Source organism: Ambystoma mexicanum, chromosome 1p, assembly GCF_040938575.1.
Source record: "Ambystoma mexicanum isolate Mex_15411 chromosome 1p, UKY_AmexF1_1, whole genome shotgun sequence".
In the NCBI taxonomy this organism is placed as follows: Eukaryota; Metazoa; Chordata; class Amphibia; order Caudata; family Ambystomatidae; genus Ambystoma; species Ambystoma mexicanum.
This window is the reverse complement of record NC_090921.1, coordinates 202,716,023-202,732,378: the sequence shown is the minus strand read 5'-3', so window position 1 is coordinate 202,732,378 and position 16,356 is coordinate 202,716,023. Positions and strand designations below refer to the sequence as shown.

The window sequence follows — 16,356 nt, the reverse complement described above, 5'->3', positions numbered from 1 at the left end:
TGGGGCGTGGATTGTTGAATCATGTTGTACAAATAATCTCACTAATACACCTGTTGTGTACAAGACATCACGAGTGGACATTGCTTATTTGTTGTTTGTCAATGTATTGCTTCATAGTGAACTGTGCCCATATACCCACACACCCAGTGCCCACAGTTTCCAATACATGACACCCTCTGCATCCAAGTACATCAGAATGATTGGTCTTTAACCAATTTCCGCACTGCACGACCCTCACGTGTATCATGTCCTGGTCTATGTCCAACATCTACTCCTTGCTCTCCTTCTACTTCACCAGGTGGTGGCAGCTCCGTGTCAGGTGGCAATGGTACGTTCCACATGTGCATCAGCCCTGTACTTTGCCTGCCAATCCATGGTGCGAGACTTGGGTGACATACATGACCTAGGGTCCTAAGCATTTAAACCACCAGGCCCCCCAATGCATTTTAACTAGGGCAATTATGTACGCACATGTGAGGGCTGTGTGGCGGCGGATAACTCAAGATACATTCATCCCTCTCCTCCCATGGCCCAGGGGGCATTCCCCTTGCATATGCATGTAGCCCCCCATCCCTCTCCTCCCATTGCGCCAGGGGGAATTCCCCTTGCATATGCATGTAGCCCCCCCATCCCTCTCCTTCCATGGCCCAGGGGGCATTCCCCTTGTATATGCATGTAGCCCCCCATCCCTCTACCCCCATGGCCCAGGGGGCAGACTCACCCAACAGCCAGCCACTTCGTACAATGTCTTCTTCCATGTACCGGGGTAGTGAGGAGTTCCACAGCACCATGGCATCATGCGTGGATCCTGGGTATCTGGCACAGCAATGTGTTATTATCTGACTGGCATCACACACCATCTGCACATTGATGGAGTGGTATAGCTTCCGATTACGGTACACCACCTCCACGGCATGTGGGACTATAAACTCTACGTGGGTGCAGTTGAGGGCACCAATTACATTGGGCATGCCTGCCAGTGCATGGAATGATTTTTTTCTTGGCATTCGCCTCCTGTTGTGTCCGTGGTAGGGATATGTAGGCACTTGCATGCTTCAGTAGTGCATCCAGCACTTGGTTTAACACAACAGAGAAGCATGATTGCAACATGCCATGCATTTGGACCAATGTGTGTTGGTAAGTGCCTGTGGCCAGGAAGTGGAGCACAGATGCCACCTTCAGCAGAGGGGGATGGCTGTGCGGATGTTGATCAGGCTGACCAAGTCTTCCTGTATTAATTCCACTATGTTGGTGATGGTGTCGCTGTCCAGCCAGTACAGGGTGTGGATCTGTGCTGGGGTTAAGTCAAATGGATTGGCCCTTATCTGTGGAATTGATGGCTGTCTGCGGGGACCAACTACCTGCACTGGTGGGATTTGCTGGGCAAGTCTCATCCTCCTTCTCCTCCTGCGTCTCCTCTGTGTTGCCTATTGTACTGCCTGCTCAAGGAGTAGCAGCGCAGGCATGTCCTCCAGCCCCAGTATGGCAAGTGCAAGTGGTAGCATTTTGGTTTGGAAAGGGGTGTGGTGTGTGGGTGTGCTCCTTTTGTGCTGGCCCTGACTCCATTACCTCCACCTGTGCTGATTGTGTGCACCTGTGGCACTTGGTTAGACATCAGTTTGCGGTTAACGGGTGGTCCGCGATGCCGGTATTGGCGGCATCATGGTGGCCCTTCTTACTGGCATCTCGATGCCGGTATGTACATGTCCGTGCGACTCGTGGTGTCCTCTTCGTTGCAAGAATGCCGGTATTACGGGCGCGCCAACCGCGCGCATGCCCGCATGCCGGTACGGTGGTGCACGGCCACAGCGGGTTCTTGTCGATGCCGGTGGGACCGGCGTCTAGGGTCGTAATACTACAGACCGGTATTGGAGGCCGGTATTGCCTTATCAGCTCCATTATTGCGGGACCGCCAACCTCATAATGAGGCCCATTGAGTTTGAAAGTGTATTGACAACTGTTAACAAATGAAACTTTGCTCAATAAAAGTATGACCAAGCACATTGGTGTCCTGGACTGCTTTATGGGAAGTCTACATTATCTCGGATGCGCCATCAGGAAATGGTCCTTGTGCACACAACCAGCCCAATTTTCATCGATGTTGAATGGTGATGCGTCAACATCTTCAATGTGCAAGCCTGGTCATAAGTACTTTTCCTCATCAATAACCTTGTCTCCACCCCTTAAACTATGGTAAACATGACCCAAATGAACATTACAAAACTGTTCAATGAAATTAAGTAACCAAACGTTGCAAAAACATTTGCCAATATGTTTTCTGTTACTGCTCTATTTTAGCATGCTTACACCTGCACTCTCTCTGTGGCCGACTAGGCACTGCAACCTCATGGGCATCGTTGCTGGTAGAGGTGCTAGGGGAACTGAACGATTCCACTGCTGGATTGTCCTCTGGCAAAATTGGCACAACCATGCCGGCCGTCAATAGGAAGTACTCCTTTTCCTGCACTTTCAATAGATCGGTCAGTGTTTGCAGGCACAATGCATTCCCCTTAACTGTGGCACTGCACATTTGCACTGCCTGCCTCAAAGCATTCATGATTTCTGAGTTTTGCTTTTGCGTTTGGATGTACATTTTGACACTTTTGCTCACCACAACTGCCACAGTAGTGAATTGATGAGCACAGTGTGCCTATGTTTCGTTGTATTTCATTCAAGGCATCAGTTACACATGCCATATCCGTATGTGTGACTGAATTTCCCTTCTTAAGGGTGCACACCTGAGTCTTCAAGTAACAACGCATTTGAGGGAGTGCCAGAGTTTATTTTTCTGTGGTGGCAAGGAGACGGCAATAGTCGTCCGTGGGCAGACCTGTTGTTCTTCCACTGGTCTGCTCAAGCGTCAGTGGTCGCTGGGTGAGCAGGCTGTCTTCTACAAATGAGTGCTCTATGGCTACATCCTCCACTACATCGGCCATGTTGCCTGCATTACTCTCATCATCAAAGTACTGATACAGTGTAATTTCAGTATCCACTTGATGGTCCTCTGACGATGGCAGATTATCTTCTCCTTGGGTAGGATTTTCATAGACTCTGCTGCGGCTTCAACAGATGCTGACAATGAAGTACCTGCACAAATAAAGACAGTACGATAAAACCACATTACAACAGGCCCATAGCAGCATGGAAAGTAATCATAGAAGTGCATGGTACAGGAACATGAATACACTCCTTCTAGTGCAATCTGCTTGGCCTAATCCACCTCTCTTGCCCTCCTTCTTTCTCTTCCCCAAACTACTGAGCTCGCTGACTGGTTTCCTGGTGGAGCAAACATTCAATACTTAACCCTGTCCCCTGCAGCGAGACTAGGTGCACTTGTCTTCCTCCCACTCCCTTGCACTTCCTGTCTCAAATATCTGTCTGTTCGGTCCTCCCTCTGTTTCCTGTCCTAGCCATGACTTGTACCGCAGTATATTGGAACATACGTTCCTTCCCTCTCCCCCCCTCCTCTCTCTCCTCACACTTTGTCACATATTGCACTAGTAGATATGCCTTTGGCATGGCATGCTAGTTTTTGTTGTTTGGTCATTCAATGCCTAAGTTCTCCAGCTAAGCCAGTCAAAATGAATTGCTGCCCAGGAAATTCCTTTCATCCCTTCCACTATTATAACCTTCCCTTGACACATTCTCCGTTCTGTCCTGTGCTTCGTGCCACATTTGTATCTAGTCCACAGAAGCATGTGGTTTTCCATGTGCTTCCTCTACGGGTGCCTCTGTGTTCTCGGCAGCACTTTCGTTTAATAATGAATATGTCATATTTAAGGAAAGTGCTGCCGAGGATTTTTATAGCGGCCGTCGTCAAAAACAGGCAGAATGAAGGCAGTGCACTGTGGTGTACGACAAAGACGCCCAGGACAGGGACGTCATTTCACCAAAATGCCAGGGGTAGCGGAAGTGACATCATGAGACCCTTGACCCCCCTGATGACATCACAGGAAGTGATGTCATTTGAGCCCGCCCCAAAGTGATATCAAGGGGGGTGATGGAACACAACATTTCACGCGTTGACAAAACAGGAAGTCACATCACATAGCATTGTACACTATGAAAAATATAGTTATGATGTCACTATGTGATGTACATTTCATACAATAATGGATCGCCATATGTATCATTAAGATCAGTGTGTATAGGCCCATATTACCAAATGATTGTGTATGCAAGCAGACGTCCATGACCAAATGATAATGATGTGTTATTATATAGCACTTATGCTTAAGTGCTTTACATAGAAAAAATATACACCCAATATCACCCAACCTTGTTGGTACTCATCTATCGACCTCAGAAGGATGAAAGGCTGAGTGAGGCGTTTAAGAACAGACTAAATCAGTGACTCACCCGCTGAAGTGTGCCTGAAATAAACCTTTAATGAGTCTAGCAATTATTGTATAGAATTCCAGAAAGACACAGTATTTGGTGTTCCTATTCTTTCTTATTTAGGGTCTGTGCTGAAAGTGTTAGACTTGTGGCACTCCTGTTCTTATTTTTCTTCTTTTTTTAAGGGGCCTGAACAAGAAAGCCAGCCACCCCAGATGTAAAGAGCCACAGCTCAGCCCAGTTGCGACCTCTGGCGACCTCCAAATGATGTCCCTGGCCCAGGCCCACTTGAGAATAGTGGTGGAGCCTGGGCGTCCAGATTTGGTGTAGTGATTCATGCTCTTTAGCACGCTCACAGCGCCAACATAAGAATCGGGTTATCAAGGGCCGATTGTGACCTCATGACAAAAAAAGAGTGTGGATCTACGAAATTCTCCCCTCCAGTTTCCAGCGCCACCATTCTGAAGAGGGTGGAAGTATTGTAGGGGAGATGACATACTTTCCAGGAGCAAAAGCTTCTAAAATCTTTCATTGTTGGGGGACCAAGTGCTTCAGTGCCATTGCAAGCATTTCAGACTGCCACTGTTCTAATTTAAGAAAGTTTTCTTAAACTTTCATTAAACTAGAAAAGTGGTGCTGCAGTCTAAGAAATGCTATTTTTATTGAGGGGAAAAGGGTGTAGTGGTGCTTAACGACACCTCAGAAGTGTCGTATTTTAACTCCTTTTTCTGTCATGCTAAGACAGTGCTGTTGGGAGGCGAATCTCCTCCCTGTGGCTGCCCTGCATTCCTGATGGTTGTAGGGCAGTTGTTAAGCCGTAAATCAGGCTCATGCAAAACCCGAGCTTTTTTCATGTCCCTGCATCACATTCTTTCCCTGTCAGAATATGGTGCATTTTAGAAATGTGTTGTTCCGGCTTGGGAAAACAGATTTCTATTTTTACACGGACCTCTGAATCAGGCCCTCAGAGTCATTATTTATTATTTTATTTATAATTTATAAAGCGCTCACAAAGCCCGCAGGCATCGAGGCGCTGTTACAGGAATTGTTTGTTTTTTCTTAGTTGCGTAATTGCGTTTTTTTTTGTCTTAGTTGCGTATTATCGAATATCTTCTGCGCCACAGGGTTTCGTTCGGCCCTATGACTCGCGCACATGTTAGACTCCTTGGTCCGTGTTGGCAACTAAACTTTCTGTGCCTCTTTCTGGCCACAGAATGAAACAATGCATCTGTGAAGACCATTATACTTCCAAAGCAACATCAGACCTTTTTACATACCTTGCCGAGCAGGAACTCCCTAATGAAATGCAAAAAGTGGTCAAACAACCAAAGATGACTTGCACTGCTAATTCATTTTTGGACATGTTAGGAAAAAGAAGGCTCCAGTCCCTAAACCCCTGATGCTCACTACTCAGACATGCCTCCATGTCTATCTCTGCATCCTCGGCATTGCCAACCCCATCTGATTACCATTTGCAATTGTAATCCTGCAGACCTCATGCAAACCATATGCATAATAAAACTGCACCAGAATACTACATTGCAACCCCTAGACACCCACTCGTGTTCAGCAATGCACACTTAGGAGCAGACACTCATACAGCCATAAGTGAAGAAATGCACTACTTAGAGTAATAAGGTGCAGCCCAATCCACAAAGGGAATCTAAATGTATGTATATTAGATGTGCAGTCTCAAAGGCCTATTTTCACTGCATTTGAGCATTTGTGCAAATAAAGGTACATTTCTGTGCATGACAATGTGCATCGAAAATCCCAAACCAAATGCGTTTTGAAATGTGGAAAAATCAAAGACCTTCACCTGCAGCCGTTTTGAGTAGGCGGAGAGGAAGGCACAATACATGATAGGTTAATTTCTGAACTTTTCATGCATTTTCATTGACCTGGGAGAGCTGCAGGCTGAGCTGCTGCTTTCCCAATTGCTCTTACATCCTTCAAACAAGGATAGATATGCATGTTTCATTTTTAAAGGTCCTCTCATTGTGAAATGTGCTCTCTGCAACCACAGAGATGCTTGGAGCCTGTAAGACATTGGTGTTGGGTGCACACTCACAACACAAAGGCAAGCAGCGGGGCGGGCCTCTGCATCCATTGCCCTGCTGTCCGGCCACCCTGATATAGGCAAGCGCATTCGAGAAGGAGGTGGGATGTGAATTTCTGAAATGAACGCAAATGAAAAACCACATCTCCTGGATATTTCTCATTTGGGTTCTATGGTCAATCCATTCATTAGCACCCTCTGTGGGTGTGCCAGCGAATCAAATTTCTCCAAACCAGGGCTCAATCACACAATGCAGGCCTTGGTTCGGAATAACCAGAGTTCTTGACCCACCCACTGGCCATCTTCTATAAGCTCTACCGCTTCTATCGTCTCTCTGCACCTATAACTACCCCTACCAGTTCCCACTTACCTGATGTCCTGGGGTCTCTGTGACTCTATTCAACTCCCGCCTGAAATGGCTGTCATAGAAATGAAAAAAGGGGCTCTGCATGGGTGGGCATGTTTCTCAAAAGACATTTCTCTTAGTACAGTGTGGGTTGGCCTAGGGTTGCTAATAGAAATAGGCAGTAATTATGGGGCTGAACCATGTGGTAAGGATGCCCGGGCCCCATGTTAAATCCATGTTATGTCTGGGCCATTACCAGGCAGTTCAGCCCCAAGAACGGGTGTATATTACTTAATTCATATTCCCCACATATATTTCTGTATTGTTATTTATTTATAAACATCACAGGGAAAGCAACACATTTTTGGGACAAAATTGCTTACAAAATGTACCATTAATAACAGAGCAGGGAACATTTTCATTTACAAAGGGGTGAGAGAATGCGACTTGAAGACCATGTTGCAGGGGAAGGTGGAAACATAAGCCCTGGACAAGGACAGGAGAGAACAACATAGGTATGGGATGGCGGAGGAAGGGTCATGGAAAAGTTCTATACTGTTGTCCTTATGGGTAGGGAGAGAGAGGAGCAGGGTGATGCTATAGCGTAGAGTGCTAAAAACAGGTTCTTCAGAAAGAAGGAGAGCTTTGAGGTTGGAGTTAAATAGTGGTAGAGTTGGAGTAGCACAGAGAGTGAGAGGAAGAGCATTCCAGAGTAGAGGAACGAGGAGAAAGAGAGAGAGATAGAGAATGAGAAGTACAGGGCACTCGAGTAGTGGCAAGGAGGTGAGCAGAGGATGATCGTAACGAGCGAGGAGGAGAAACCGCAGTGAGATGAGCAGATAGGTAGTGAGAGATGAGCCAATGGATAGTTTTAAAGATGATGAGAGGATGTTTATACTTAGCCCTTTGTTTCATAGATAGCCAGCTAATCAGTCTCAGTGCGTTGAGCATGAGCGAGTGAGGTACCATCCAATATTTGATGGCAGGGGGAGAGTTTGATATTTTTGTCAACAGCTCACCAGATCAGGAGTGAAAGGAAAAGATCTGTGTATAGTCATCAAAGAGCTGATAGGAGAAACTGTAACAAAAGATCTGGGCACCAAGAGCTGAAGTATAGAGAGTGAAGTTCACTTCAGATTGAACCTTTTTCCAACGAAACAACGTATGAGGTACTAGAAGGATGACACTGGTGTTGTTAATGATGGTATTTGTCCATTTTGTCATAAAGAGTATGAAACATTGAAGTATTTGACCTTATATTATACATTTTTTGATTCTGCAAGGGAACAGCATTTAGCACATTATTTAAAAAATGACTTACCTTTTGGGTTGGAAACCCTATGGCTGAAATGTATGTGGGGTTATAAAAATCTTTACTCATTGCATTAGGTCCTCTGCTAAAAATTATTGAAACTAGTCTTGGATAATTAAACAGGGATTTCATCACTTAACTGGAATCACTTTGTTTCCTGTTTACCTACTACTTGTAACAGGTCTATGATCCTAGGTCATAGGGTTACTGATGCAAGGCTCTGAATGTGCTTTTGCTAATTCTGTTATTATTGCATGGCGTTCTGTGCATGAATTAATTTTTATTGTATAGTAAAATGTGTATGTGGAATTGAGTGTTCATGTGTGTTATTGGCTTAGCTGAACAAAATAATTGATGTCAAATTAAGCTTTTTCTTTTAATCTGTTTGTTTTAATAATTGTTGTAAAGGGCTCAAATGTAAGTGAATACATGTTTTGCATACGTTTGTTTTATGTTGTTTTTATGACTTTTTAAGTTTGTTGTAAAGGTGCTTGCACCAAAAATAACGAATAATCAAAAATAAAAAAAAATAGAGAGTGAAGTTGCTCCAGCTGTTCCAGGACACCTGAAAATATCTCAGGGCAGGTTATGATGCAAACCAAGCGAGGTCATTATCTCTGATGCCAAGGAGAGATAATGTAGAGAGAAGGTAAGAATGGTCGACAGTATCAAAGATAACTGAGGGGTCGAGAAGAATAATAATAGATGAAAGGTTTGCATGATGAGTGGAAGAGTTGAAGTTGCTGACATTGAGAAGAGCTGTCTCTGTGGAATTCAGAGGTCAGAAGCCATATTGGAGAGGGTCCCAGAGGATGTGAGTATAAAGGAACTCAGTGAGTCAATAAAATACTACTCACTCTAGGATTTTGAAATAGTGTGGTAGAAGAGAGACACAAGTAAAGTAGGCAGGACAGTGAGGATCTAGAGCATGGTTCTTAAGGAGAGGGATGACAGTATCTGTCTCATAGGATAAGAGAAAAATGGCATTGTCAAGAGAGGAGTTGAAGAGGAAGCAGGATGTGGAGCAACACAAGGACCTATGTGCAGGACCAGTGGGTCAGTGGGGGCCCTGGAAGGGTTAGCATTGAGGAGTAGTTCAAGAATCTCATCAGGGTTGGCTGGGCAAAAGGAAGACATAGTAGGAAGAGAGGAGGGTAGGAGTGGGGTGAGAACAGTGAACAGAGGGAGGGTGTGGAAGGTAAGTAACAAGGGTATTGTGAATTGTAGACATTTTAGAAGCAAAGTATACATCAAGATCATTTGCAAAATAGAGGAGATGGAGGTGGGTTTAGGTGGTGAGAGAATAGAGTTGATAGATTTTTGGAGGCACCTATGTTGGGAGGATTGAGAGGAAATGAAAGAGATAGAAGTCATGTTTGGCAGAGTCGAAAGTAGAGGGATAGTTTTGAAAAGCAGTGAGATAGAGTTGGAGATACGGGGATTGTCTTGACCTTTTCCAAGTGCAAAAGGTTTTCCACATTGTTGTTTTCAGGGTGCAAATGAGAGGTGTAATCCAGGGCTGTGGAGGGGATGATTTAAGTGTGAGTGTAGGAAGAGGGTAGTGAGAGGAAAATGGACTATATAGAGCAGTGTTAAAGTTAGTGTAGCCTTCTTCAGTGGATGGAAAGATGAGTTCAGCATAGGAGTAGAACGAGTGGTGTAGATCAGATTTCAGAGTCAGGGAGTCTGGAGGAGTTAAATGTGCACTAGTCATAGTAGATCAAGGGAGTGAGGAAGATGCTGGAGTGAAGATTGAGGCAAAGACGATAGATTGATTGGAGGGATAAGGAGAGATGGCGATATTAGAGTCAGAGGGCCTCATTACGAGTCTGGTGGTAACTGAGGCGGTAAAACCGCCTGGTTACCGCCGGACTCGTATTACCATTCCGCCTCCGTGATTCCAGGAATTACCGGGGCATTACAATCCCGGTTTTCCGGGAATCATGGAGGCGGAATGGTGTTAATCCCCATTCCCATCGAGTCCTATGGGACTCGATGGGAATGTGGATCATGGAAACATCTCGTAATGCTGCCGGTGTTTCCAGGTCAGACCTGGCGGGAACATCACCTCCCGCCTGCAGGAGTTGTGATTGCCTGGCATGGAAACAACGGTGGCGGCGGGTTTACCGCCACCGTTGTTTCCATAACGGGCGATTTGTAATGAGGCCCATAGAGTTAAAAGGAGATGAGAATGTGGTCAACAGAGTTATCATTTGAATGGCTGGGCAGAGAGTGGACAGAAGAGAGTAAGTGGTTATGTAGATGAGAGTTAAAGTCAGTGTCTAACGCAGCAGAGAGAGAGGGGAGGTAACATCACCAATGACAGTAAGGTGGTGATCAGGAGGGAGATAGTCAATTAGTTGGGAGATATGGTTGAAGAGTCAGAATGAGAGATCCATGATTCAGTAAGGGTAACGAGGGCAAGAGAAGGAGAATAAGACAGGAGGAAGTGTGAGGTAAAGAAGGTTTTGTTGCAGACAGAATGTGCTATAGAAAGACGCTGAGGTGTGAAAGCACGTCGACATTGAGTCTGAGGAATAGAGAAGGCCTGGAGGTAGATGCGAGAAGAGGAAGTGTAATGGAAGTTAGGGTTGGAGTAGCTTTTGGGAAGTAGTGGAGCGAGAAGCGTGGTGGTGTTGAGGAGAAGAGATGATAGGGATGGGAAGAGATTTAAGATGTTTCTGAGGAGAGGAGAATGACGAGAGAAGAAGAAGGCAAAGGAAGAGATAGCATGAGAAGTGCATGGTGAGTGTGAAGCTGAGTACTTACAGATAAGTAGCAGGACACAGAAAAGCAAGGCTCATAGTGAAAGAGGCAAAGATGCTGGTCAACTGCTGAGTTCTGCCCTATCTGGGACTCCCCGGGCTGGATGCCAGTAGGGGGTTCAGAATGGATGACACACACTCTTGTCACCTGCTCAGTGGTTAGTTCCTCTGATTTTGTCCCTGGTGCTGCCAAAGCATATTTAAGTCTGACTTTATTAAGTCTCCCTTATGTTGCAGGGCCCATTTTCAACCAAGAGCTTACTGGGCATGGTATATAATTCTATGAAATGGTTTGTTACAGTGAACTGAAGAAAGAGGAGATTTCAGCTGTGACACTGCTCTTTCTTTATTCTCCGGAACCAGGGAGTTACTGATCTCACACAGGCATCAAACAGTACAGTAAAGCAGAGTGAAAGGGAATGCCAGTTTTCAGAATCGCACAAGACATTACATTCGCACATACTGTATAGTCAACACCCTCTAATAAATGTTGATTAAAGTATGACTACTACGTCGAGTGGGAACTGCTAAAATAATACCCCCCTGACATACAGTTTCACCCCACAATTCTGGGCAAGAAACAGGCCTTTTGACCAAAACATAAAGGTATATAAATTACTGGTTTTAAAGGTTAAATTACGACAAAATGGGTGCCCAGCTTTAAACAGGGAAAATCACAACAATGTTACTCAATCACAGGCAGCTTGTCTACAAAAAACGAAATTGACCTGCACACACAAATAAGTATTCATGTCCATTATGAATTCTGTATACATATTAAGGTCTGAATAATGCACGCATTCTAATTGTAAGTCTACCGCTGCCAGCCATTGGATTTAAATGTGCCATAGAGCAATCAATACGGCAGATGGATCATAACCATCAATGATTCTGCAAACATTTTGCTTTGCTTAAAATGCTATCATCTTTTACCAAAACATGAAACACATGACTTTTGCTGTCCCTAAATATTAGCAACAAATGCTGGTATTAGGGGACTGATGCATGCCTCTTGCCTCCAAAGTAAATATGGTTCTTAGGGCTGTTAACAAGGCTCAAGCCAAGGGATCACATGGGTAGACGGCATCCGCCCACTTTTTCAAAAGGGTGGCCGTTGTCCCCCCTTATGTGTGTTAGGAACTGTTAAAATAAAAAAAAATACACATTTGATGTCTGCAGTGTTATGGCTGGGCACCGAACCCAGTGCACGCGATTGGGCAGCAAGACACTCAGCCACAAGACCAAACAGATAGGGTAGCAGATGGATGCTGAAATGTTGTGTATTGACATTCGCCTAACAAAGGATGTCTTTTGTGAAAGACTCTTTGGGCCTCATTACGACTTTGGAGGCAGCCATGCCCTTAATAAGGGCATGGCTGCCTCCAAAATCGTGTCCGGGTCCGGGTTCCCTGAATGGGGTATGGAGGGCCCGGTATTTCCTCCTTCAGGGAACCTGGGCCTGGTCCTTCCCCATTCCCATTCGAGCCCTCATAGGGCTCAATTGGAATGGGGAGGGAGCTAACTACGGTCCCATTACGAACGGGCCTGTTGTTAGCTCCCTGGTCCCCTCGCGGGACACGCTATGGACGTCTGGAAAAACCAGACGTCCAGAGCGGGTCCCGGCGAGGGGACCTCGTAATAGGGTGGAATGGGTTTAACGGCGCCGCACCATTACCGGCGCCGTTAAACCCATTCCGCACAACTTATAATAAGGCCCTTAATCCTAAAAGTTCGTACCTTTTTTAAGTATCCTGCAATTTAATAATACAAATTGTTCTCTTGGCAAATGCTTACACTTTCTCAGTTGTTGAAGATAATTTGAATGGAATTTGCATATTTCCTTCTGGTGTCTGTTCAGTTCGTGTGCCGTCCCTTCCCTACGCGCGTGTAAGGGTCCCCCCCACTTTATTTTAGGACTTGAGCACTGGCTGCTAACTTGTGTGTGAGTTTAAAATATGCTTACAATAACTTTCATTAGAATTCTGCAGGTTTTGCGATAGGTATTCTCTCGACTCAAATGCCTCGATGCTCGTGCCACAGAAAAACTCCAAACAGACCAAGGAGCAGAGCTCAGGCCCTTGTGTGCAACAACAAATAAGCAAAGCTGTCTTGAATGGTTCCTCTTCTCCCACTAACCAAACAGATCCCCCTCCTCTGTCATCAACATCATATTCTTTATTTCAGATAAGGAACACTTTTTCCATTAAACCATAAATAAAAATGCAGCTAAAATAAAAATCAACACAATATTAAAACATGGCATATTTAACTAGTTAATAGACCCTCTTTGCAGAACCAAGATATTTGCCTACAGCAAAACACAGAAAGTGAATCAGGAGCCACTGAAGATACAGGATGGCTGTACAAGATGGGTGACGATAATAAATGGGGTGGAGAAAGGTAACAAAGAGGTTCTTAGTTCTCCAAGGTCAGCCTTCCCCCCGCCTCCCCTGGAAAGTCTCTGAATGTCTCTCAGCTACAAGCTTAAAGGCTTCCAACCCCTGCTTCTGATCGGCTACATGCTGCAGGTTACAGGCTCTGATATACATTGCCAAACTCTTATGGGATTCATCTTGGAGTTTGAGGGAAAACTGTAGCTCTGTGTTGAGTGGGAGCTGGAGACTGCAATTTCGAGGGACTGCCAGGGCCATTGGGCAAGACATGAGGGCTAAACCCTGACCCCTTATTATGTTCTCTTTCATTACACTCAATGTACTCTCTCTATTTTAAAATGGCTCCTCGAGGTTCCACACTGGCTGATACCTCATCCCTACTCTAATGCCAACCTATGTGCAGACCGGACATGCCTATCCTCCTCAATCTGTCGCATTATTCTCTCCCAAACCTATTGTTCTGGCATCCACTGAACAACTCTTTCTATCCTTCTAGTGTTGGAATGCTTCCTTCTGCCATCCTCTCCTTTCCACAGCTCCTTTGCCCTTCTCAATTTTCTTCCAATGACCTTGTGACAATCACCTCCTACCATCTTTTTGTCACACTTTCTGAATTCCTCGTTCAGATGCACTTCTATATCCTATTGTAGTTAATTCTTCACATCATACTCACAATATTCTGCTACCAGCTCCTTCCTATAACTCTTAGCATCCTCTCTAACAGGAACATCTCCAATGTCGAAGTAAGAGGTTTCTGGGCCTGGGCAGGTCTCTATTGTATGCTGCTCCACCATTGTAGGGTTGCCAAAAGATCATTGGCCCGTGCAACAAATTATACCCCCACACTAAAGGTGAATTTGGATTGGACAAAATGTGTCCTCCCAACCGTGGGAGTCCACACAGAATACACCACTTCAAGGTAATGAGAAAGAGCATGGATATGCGAAGTGTTGTCTTATGTTGCCATTCTCTAATCACCCAAACCTGTGGGAGGGCAGTCATTTAATGAAATGTGGGCAACGCTTTTATATTCTTTCCTCTGGTTTCTGGGAACGGTTTTCTCTGTCCGGGTCACGTGTGTCGAGACCACAAAACGAAACCCTTTCATCTGTAATTATGAGGATTTTAGACAGAATTTCTGCAAGTGGCTCATTTTCGCGGTAGCTGGAATTTTCCTGCTTCCCCTTGGTCCTTGGATGGGTGTCCTGTTTCTGCTTGCCTCGAGTAGCAGCGATCATGCCAGCTTGTCAGTGTTTCTCAAATGTGTCTGCTCTCTTGCAGGGTCTGATGACCTATAACTTCTATAGTGTCCCTTATGGCTTCTCCATGTTAGTAGCAGTTTAAGCAAATGTAAGCTATATATACAAATTCTTCTGCATCTTGCGGTTTCAGCTTTGGCAAATGATATGAATGTAGAAGTATGCATGTGAGTTCATCCTCTGCCTAAGTAAGTCATAAGCATGTGCTTTGTGCCTATATGCAATAAACTAGTGCATGTCCATGTAGCTTTATGAATGGATGGATATGTACTTCATGTATAAACGCGGCTACATTGTGATGTCAGTGATGACATCATTGGTTTCTGGTTCTCCAGTCACTCAACCTGATCGATTGATGTCAACTCCATGTCGTCCAAAACCTCAATTTGGTATGGTCTGAACGGTTGTGAAAGAGAGTACCATTTTTCGTATCGATGATTGCGGTGATGGGACTAAGAGCGAGTCACATCTATCGTTTCTCTGTCTTCATGTAGAGAGTCGTGTGGGGGGCATGAGGGTCAGATTTGACCCCTCATCTATAATGTTCCCCTCCAGCTAGAGCAATTAGTGCCACTCTGGTTGTGACTGCCTACCTTAAAGACTATATGCCCTTTTATTCCAGAAATTTCCAGCTTATTGCTCCTCATTTTTACCAGTTCTTACTTCTAACTTTACTTCTTCTCTTGACTAATCCTGCATTTATGCCAGTTCACTTATCATTCCATACCTCACCTCGCTCTCATTGCTACAGTTACCCTAATAATCTAATACCTATTACTCCTAACTGCAGTCCTCCTCCTATCTCCATAGGCCTTCTCAATGCATACTCTATTTTTAACAAAACTCATTCTATTCTTGATTCTTTTTTTATCTTAATTTGTGCTTTCTATGTCATACTGAGACCTGGATCACAATACAAATATTTCCTCTTCACTAACCACTGGTCTCTTAAGCTTTCCCCACTCCCTACATTAACTTGGCAGGGGGTGTGGCAATTTCATGCTGTTCAATTCATCCTATAATGTTCTTCCATCTCTGGATCTCCACCACAGTTCTCCTCTTTTGAGTATCATGTGCTTTCTTTTTCCAAACCATACTCCATTTTGTTTTGGATTACCTATCACTCACCTGCCATCCCTTCAACCTTCTTTACCGACCCTGACCCATTGCTCTCAGGCTTGCATCCTCTCTCCTCTACGTTCTTCTTGGAGACTTTAATCTACACCCATCGACCATTCATTGTTCTTCTCCATTTCTTGAGTTAATAGACTCCTACAATCATTTCCAATATCCAACTCCTCCATCCCACTCTTACAGGTCCAATCTGGATCGGATTTTCTCTTCTGTGCCTTCAACCTCATCTGTTTCCTCTTATCCTTATTCTTCCTTTGATCATGTTATTTTCCTTATCTTTTTTCAACTTCCCAAGCCCCCTGTCTCTATTATTTCTAAACAATATTTTCTGTGTCGCATTCTTCAGCCTTTTCATTACTTAGTCTTCTTATCTTCTCTTACTTCTTCTCTTTCATCTTCAATGACCTTTGCTTCTCTTTCTATTAACTCTGCACTTTCTACTTTCAATACTACCCTTCACACTTCTCTGTACTTACTCCACCATGCGTGCCCTTTCCGCCCTTCAACCAACCCTGCCCAACACTGGTTAACTACTGAATTCTGCTCTCTTCGTAACTCACGGAGACATGCACAGCGTGTATGGAAAAGAATTCAATCCCTCTCAGACCTAATTTCTCTTTCTACGATTCACACATCTCATGACTCTACTCTTGTTGCTGCTAAAAAGTTACTCCTCAGACCTTATTGTCTCAAATTGTCTGCTCCGTCTGTGTCTTTTTCTACTTCTAAATCATATGCCCCCTCCCCTCT

General features: G+C 44.7%; 1 protein-coding gene across 1 annotated transcript in view; it reads left to right on the top strand.

Moving 5' to 3' along the window:
- Positions 1-16,356, top strand: part of LOC138468562 (extracellular calcium-sensing receptor-like) — a 179,556-nt gene that overhangs the window by 113,502 nt on the left and 49,698 nt on the right. The window lies entirely within an intron of this gene.